This window comes from Scylla paramamosain, chromosome 32, assembly GCF_035594125.1.
Source record: "Scylla paramamosain isolate STU-SP2022 chromosome 32, ASM3559412v1, whole genome shotgun sequence".
Classification (NCBI taxonomy): Eukaryota; Metazoa; Arthropoda; class Malacostraca; order Decapoda; family Portunidae; genus Scylla; species Scylla paramamosain.
The window spans coordinates 13,692,381-13,699,880 of NC_087182.1; the positions used below are offsets into that span (position 1 = coordinate 13,692,381).

General features: G+C 42.8%; 1 protein-coding gene across 1 annotated transcript in view; it reads right to left on the reverse strand.

Moving 5' to 3' along the window:
• Positions 1 to 4,454: 4,454 nt before the first annotated feature.
• The window catches only part of LOC135088884 (KH domain-containing, RNA-binding, signal transduction-associated protein 3-like), a 58,264-nt gene continuing 55,218 nt past the window's right edge, over positions 4,455 to 7,500 (reverse strand). The window contains 1 exon segment of the mRNA XM_063983946.1: positions 4,455 to 7,500. This exon segment is cut by the window's right edge and continues 1,012 nt beyond it. The gene's annotated coding sequence lies outside the window, so the exon portion shown is untranslated.

A 7,500-nucleotide genomic window follows, 5' to 3' on the forward strand; every position in this document is an offset into this window, starting at 1 on the left:
ACTATTATTATTATTATTATTGTTGTTGTTATTATTATTATAATTATTATTGTTGTTGTTGTTGTTGTTGTTGTTGTTGTTGTTGTTGTTGCAGCTGTCGTTGTTCGTGGCAGTATCAGTAGTCCTGTTCTCGTCAAAGATAACTAAAGCCATCAACACCAGAAGTACATCCTATCATATGATGAGAGTCTTAGTCTTTAGAAACATCTGTCCTAACAAAATTACCTTACAATCATATGCAACAGAATTGTGAATTAACTTAAATTTTAAAAGTATCCTGCGCGTACCAAATTCAGCTTGCAATGGCACACGATAGCTGACGGCAGCCTAACCACAGCTTAGAGAGAGCCAGATCTTGTTAGTGTTTCTTTCAAATGATAGCATCACCTCAGTTTGAATTAGCAAGTTTGTTGCTGTCCCATGAATGTAAGGATGCAGCGAAAGGAGAAGATGGTGTGTGTGTGTGTGTGTGTGTGTGTGTGTGAAAGAAGTGGAAAATGAAGAGCGTATCAGTAAATGCACAGTGTATAGGCTTAAATTTAAGTGCACACCATTTTGAAAGCAAACATTGGCTGGATGGTAAAAGTTGTGCTTGAAAACAGCGATAAAAAGTTCGTTTTACCCTATGCAGGATGTTCCCTGTTGTTTATCGTTTTAATTATAGTATGCTAATTACGCCTAGAATTTTCGTGACTTTTCCGAGGGTTTCACAGTGAATTTTAATGGAAAACATTTTTCTCTTTGTTTGTATTTGGAAGACACGAAAAGCCTAATAGGATATGTGAGCTGCAATAATGTAACTAATGTAATGTAATAATTACACTGCAATGAGACTGACATGCAAGGCACATGTTTGACTTGTGTCCAATTACTTTACTGTGCAAGTCTTACATATACTTAAATTCTGTGTTTGTTATTCATCGCACGTACATGATGTGTTCATAATACCACACATCCACCTTAGAGAGAGAGAGAGAGAGAGAGAGAGAGGAGGACAAGAGGCGTGGAGGAAAGGAGGGAGAGAGGGAGGCAGGGAGGGACAGTTATGGTTGTCGACATTAGTACAAACTTGTTCTTACGTAAATAAAAACTCACCGGTGATAGAATAGCTAGCTAATTACTCGGCCTATTACACACAACTTGCTGGCCCCACGGAACAAGAAGGGAACAGCCAAAATTTAGGTAATAGCGCACCAAGAGAGAACCATCGGCTACGTTGAGGAGTGAGGCGGTGTGACGTCAAGGGCTCCTTTCTGCTTACGTCACGAGTCCTGTCATATTGTGGCGAGTATAGGGCCAGTGTGATTGAGTGATCTTTGGACGATCTGGGACGGGGATACAAGGCTTCCTACAAAGTCCTCCTCGTCCTGGGTCATCGCGGAAGCTGTAGGAACTCGGGGAAGTGTGTAAGAGGAAGTTGATTGCCAGCCTAGGAGGAAAAAGGTGAGTGTGAGGTGATTGATAGCCTGGTTTGTGGTGATTTTGTCAGCGCTAGTCAATTCGTCCTAATCATCTGTAATCCTGTTGATCATTTTGCCTTTTTATTCGTACTTACCTTCATCCCTTCAGGTGTGGTGTAGATGCACTTGTAAGGTTTATGTATTGTTAGTGAAGGAGAATACAATGCACGTGTTGATTAACTTACCCTCGTCTCCTGTCACAGTGCGGCAGCCATCAGATGGACTGACAGATGTTGCTCATTTACTCTATTTCTTCTGATTGTCCTTTGGGTTTTCTGTGTATTTATATTTGAATAGTTGTTTTGTATGTTTGTGTAAAGTATTTCTAGTTTTGATAGGTAATCATGAAATGTGAACGATGGTCTCTCTCTCTCTCTCTCTCTCTCTCTCTCTCTCTCTCTCTCTCTCTCTCTCTCTCTCTCTCTCTCTCTCTCTCTACGCGTAAATCACTTGTAAATTGAGAGAGAGAGAGAGAGAGAGAGAGAGAGAGAGAGAGAGAGAGAGAGAGACTTCTGAACAGTTCGAGAAGTGTGTGTGAGTCTGCTTCGCTGTTGCTTCATCCGCCTCTGTGCCCCGTGGCTTCACTCTCATCTGCAATCCTGTTCATCCTTTTGTCTTTTCACGCCTACTTACCTGCATCCCTTCCCCTCAGACATCTTCATAGACTCACATTTATAGTTCAGGCATTATTGGCGAACAAGAAAGGGACGATTTGTCACGCCATGTTCCTGGTAATAATGTATTTTGACCTGTGGGCTTTCGACAGTTAGTAATAATGGCAACACTTCACAACTTTCCATTACACATTTCCTTCGCTGGGGACTTTTAATAAATCTTTCGAGTGTGCTATTTTTTGTTACTGTTATCTTAATCTATCACAATTTTATTAACTTAACATTTTATAGCGGCGCCTTATGATTGCGATATTGTAGTACTCCCCTCTTTTTGTACGTATACCAGAGAGCATGTAAGTTCAGTTTAGTCTAGTGTGCTCTAGTCATAGAAAACGGAGCGCCGCTGGATATGAGTTCCCACCGCCGTCACCTGACCACTCCATGCGCAGTTCGCCTTACCACCGCGACGCGCTATGCTCACCACTGCCAGCTGTTTAGTGATACATATTGGTTTAAGGCATTGTAACGTCCTCCTCACTTAACCATACTTTGCATACCTTTAAATTACCTTACTTATGGTTGGGAAGGTTTAAGGGAGAGGCCGAAGCAGGAGCATTATTATCTTTTAAGCAATACGAAGACCATAAGAACATAAGAACAAAAGAAATAAGGGAAGCTGCAAGAAGCGGCCAGGCTTACACGTGGCAGTCCCTGTATGAAACACATCTACCTATTTCCATCTGTTATCCCCATCCATAAACTTGTCTAATCTTCTCTTAAAGCTCTCTAGTGTCCTAGCACTAACAACATGATTACTGAGTCCGTTCCACTCATCTACCACTCTATTTGAGAACCAATTTTTTCCTATCTCCTTCCTAAACCTAAATTTTTCAAGCTTGAACCGGTTATTTCTTGTTCTACCCTGGTTGCTGATCCTAAGAATTTTGCTTACATCTCCCTTATTATAACCCTTATACCACTTAAAGACTTCTATCAGGTCCCCTCTTAACCTACGTCTCTCTAGGGAATGTAAATCTAACAGCTTCAACCTCGCCTCGTAAGGAATACTCCTCATCCCCTGTATCCTTTTAGTCATTTTCCTCTGTACTGATTCTAATAGACCTATATCTTTCCTGTAATGTGGGGACCAGAACTGCACAGCGTAGTCTAGATGAGGTCTGACCAGCACCAAGTATAACTTTAATATTACTTCCGGCCTTCTACTTTTAACACTCCTAAAAATGAATCCTAGTACCCTGTTTGCCTTGTTTCTGGCTTCTATGCATTGTTTCCCTAGACGGAGCTCAGAGCTAACTATAACTCCTAAATCTTTCTCGTACCCTGTACCTACCAGAGTTTGGTTGTTTAATGTGTACCTATTGTGTGGGTTTCCTCTACCTACGCTAAGTACTTTGCATTTATTGATATTAAATTGCATTTGCCATCTATCCGTCCATTCATCCATTCCATCTAAGTCTGCCTGCAAGGCGATGGCATCCGATTGTGACCTAATTAATCTACCTATCTTTGTGTCATCCGCAAATTTACTAACATCACTACTAATTCCACTATCCAAGTCATTGATATATATTAGAAATAACAATGGCCCTAATACTGATCCCTGTGGTACCCCACTAATTACATGGCCCCACTCGGATTTCGAGCCGTTTATTACCACTCTGTCGCCTGTTACCAAGCCATGACCCTATCCAGCCTAACACCTCCCCATCTATCCCGTGTGCCCTAACCTTTCTCAGGAGCCTTTGATGGGGTACCTTGTCAAATGCTTTACTAAAGTCCAGATATAAGATATCATAACTATCACCATTATCTACTGCCTCGTACACCTTACTGTAAAAACTTAACAAGTTTGTCAGGCAAGACTTCCCCTTCGTGAAGCCATGCTGTGATTGATTTATCAAGTTCTGTGACTGATTTATCAAGAGCAGTAGTTGTCAGGTACGAAGACATGAAAAATATAATTCAGTTCTTCCACTGAGCGTTGAGTAAGTAATGCTTGGGTTCACATGAGCGACAGGTAGTGGTTCACATAGTAGTGCCCGGCCAGCAGTTGAATGCCTCTTGTATCAGTGTAACATTTACCTCTAATTAATCTTACACGCTTCCAGGTATTTGTGTTGTTAGCCAGTCTTGTTCACTGACTCCCTTTAACTCTGTCTTTGTACAATAAAGAATGGAGATTGATAATTAATGCAACAACAACAACCACAGCAACAACAACAACAACAACACACACAGACACACACACACACACACACACACACACACACACACACACACACACACACACACACACACACACACACACACACACACACACACACACACACGAAAAAGCAGGACAAGTTAAAGTCACAAGTTTCAGTCTTTTTGGTTTATTACAAAGACACGGATACAGCCGTCGCCTACTGATATAATAATGCTCAGTGATAAAACATGTAAAACCAAGCAAATGGCCATGGGTGAAGTAGAATAATAAAAAAAAAAAAAACGGAGAGGGAGATGAAACGAAGTCGATCGAAAACTGATGTATAAATAAATAAGTCAAAAGTCAATAAATAATTAAAGATTCACAACACCAGACATTATTATTATAATTATTATAATCATGAAATAGATTTGGAGTCGTTTCTCGCCTCCAGATGATTTAGAGGACGTCGCGGCGCTACTCCCCCTGCCCTTTGATGTCACGCACGCACTGACGCCGCCTCGCCTTGCCATTCGTGACATCTTCCCACTGAAGACCTCCCAAACCCTGAGGGACTCCCTGCTCGGTAACTTGGCGAAAACACGATACGAAATGCTGTATTCTTTTTCGTGTGACTTGCGTCACACTTGTTTGTTTGTAAAAATGCACTCGTCTCATGTCTCTCCCATATACTTGTGTTTATCTCTAAAACTTCTCAGGCTAGCTTTCCCTGTATTGGATAAGATGTATGTTTTTATACTCAACACTTAATATCATCCCGCCTTGCCCTTCATGACTTGGGCAAGAGATGGTTGTAATGCTTCGTGAAGTTTGTGTACAGGACAGGGAGTGAGGTGAGCCTCGTCCGGGCAGCCGTGCGAGTCATCTCCCTCCTTGGTGATAGGCCGTGAGGGGCGGCGGGCGTGCGGGCGTATTGCGTGCGTGACTCGTCCTGGCGAGGGGCACGGGGGTGTGCAGGCAGCGGGGCGCGGCCGGGCATCACAGGGGGAGGCCAGACCCGCCCCTCTCCGTCTTACAATTAGGTTTCCAAATATTTGCGTGGCGAAGGGAGCGGCGAGGCAGACCGGAGGCGGGGCGGTGGTTTGGTCCAAGAAGCAGCAGTGGTAGTGGGCGCCCCGCCTGCGGTCTGTCTGCTAGCCTGCCACCTTGTATTCTAATATATATACCTTTTTTTTTTTTAACTTAGCGTAATTATTATTTAATCTTCTAGTGGCCATACTAATAAAACCTTAATACGTATTTAGTATTTAACATTCATTCCCAATACTTGGAACCGGTTTTTTTTAATATGTTTATCTTTACACAGATAGAAGAGCTTAGTGAAGTAGTAGCCATGTACCGCCCTCGTGTTCACCTGGTGGCGGCGTGTGGATGTACAGGTGATGCGTGGCGAAGGTCTGGTTGGCGGGATGAATGAATGAAAGCATCGGGGTGGGTTCTCATTGGCTCTATTCAGTCACTACCTTACGGTGATTGGTTCACGGACTTGATTCTTTCCTCTTTATTTTTCTCTTTATTTTATCGTTCGAAAAACGGTGATGATGAAAATAGTTCGTGACACGTGTGCGATCTACAAAATTAAACTTGGACATTGATTGGGTGTGTGGGGGGAAGGGAGGGTAGAGGGGGCGATTTTTTTTTATATTATTTTTTTTATATATATTTTACTTATGAGTTGTATCTTTATTTTATTTTATTTTTTATTTACGAATAACATCACAAAATACATACCTGCTGCTGACTCTTGCTAAAGTTTTGCTGAGGGCAGCATCACACTGCAGGCAACATCACCACCAACGGGGCCGGCCCTCACCACCACCACCACCACAACCACTACTCACCACCACTAACCACACTCACCACCACAACGACCACCATCACCAATACTAGCACCAAATACGTGAATACTCTTGATGTAGGTGAATAATACTAGCCCTCCCCGCCCCCCCCTCCCTGGGCGTAGTGGCGGTGGTGGAGGAGGAGGAGCAGGAGGATTTTGGAGAAGGAGGAGTAGAAGGAGAAGGAGGAGGAGGAGGAGGAGGAGGAGATAGTTGTAGTAGAAAAGGTAGGCCCCGTTAAGGTGGAGGATGCGCCCTCAGGCCTACTAAATTCTAGGGCGAAGAAAGATAAAACACGGGATGCCACGTAACCAAAGCAGCCCGTGTGCGTCGCCTCGTGTGCGTGTGTGTACGTGCGCATGTCCGCGTGTACGTGCAAAAAAGGCCATTTACTTTTTATCATTGATCTTTATTATCGCTTTTTTCTTTCTTTTTCCTGTTTACCTTTCGTTGCCTTCCCTGTTTGATTGGTTTTGTTTGTACGGGCCAGCATTATGTGTGTGTGTGTGTGTGTGTGTGTGTGTGTGTGTGTGTGTGTGTGTGTGTGTGTGTGTGTGTGTGTGTGTCCACGTAATTTTAGTTTAATTTATGGGATAATTTAAGGGGCGCTTTTAAGGTGCATTATATCAAGTGTTATATTGTCTGGTTCACAGTGTTTTATTCTTTTGTGTTTCCAAGGTATGCACTGGGGCGCGTCGGGCGGTGTTGCGTTGATTGTGTTGCGTGTATGCTGTGTTGCTTGTTCTGTAGTGTGTTGTGTGCATTTTGTAGTTTTTAATGGTTTTGTGTTGCATAATCGTCGTTTATTTGATTTTACTCTTGGCTATGAGGTAGTGTTGCATCCTGTTTGTTTTGAGAGTGTATATGTAGCGTTGTGTGTGTGTGTGTGTGTGTGTGTGTGTGTGTGTGTGTGTGTGTGTGTGTGTGTGTGTGTGTGTGTCGTAGTTACACCACCCCCACACACCAATGCTAGCCTGTACTACTACTAATGCTACTACTACTACTGCTACTACTGCTACTACTACTACTACTACTACTACTACTACTACTACTACTACTACTACTACTACTACTACTACTACTACTACTTCTACTGTTGAACGCCAAAGGAAGGTAGGGTACAATGAGGGAACAGATAGTATTTTGATTTTCCTCAAACCTGACAGTCAAAAAACAGTGAAAACACTTCAATCTTTCCCTTAGTGCCAGACAGACTTAACGTTTCTCACAGTAATTTCTCTTCAACACTGGTTAGGTTGTCTTCGTACTTACGCAGCACTTAACAACACATACACACAAACACCTAATTCTTTTTCTGTCACGCTCAGGGCTGCTTTGGTCACTTGTTTTGTTTCTAT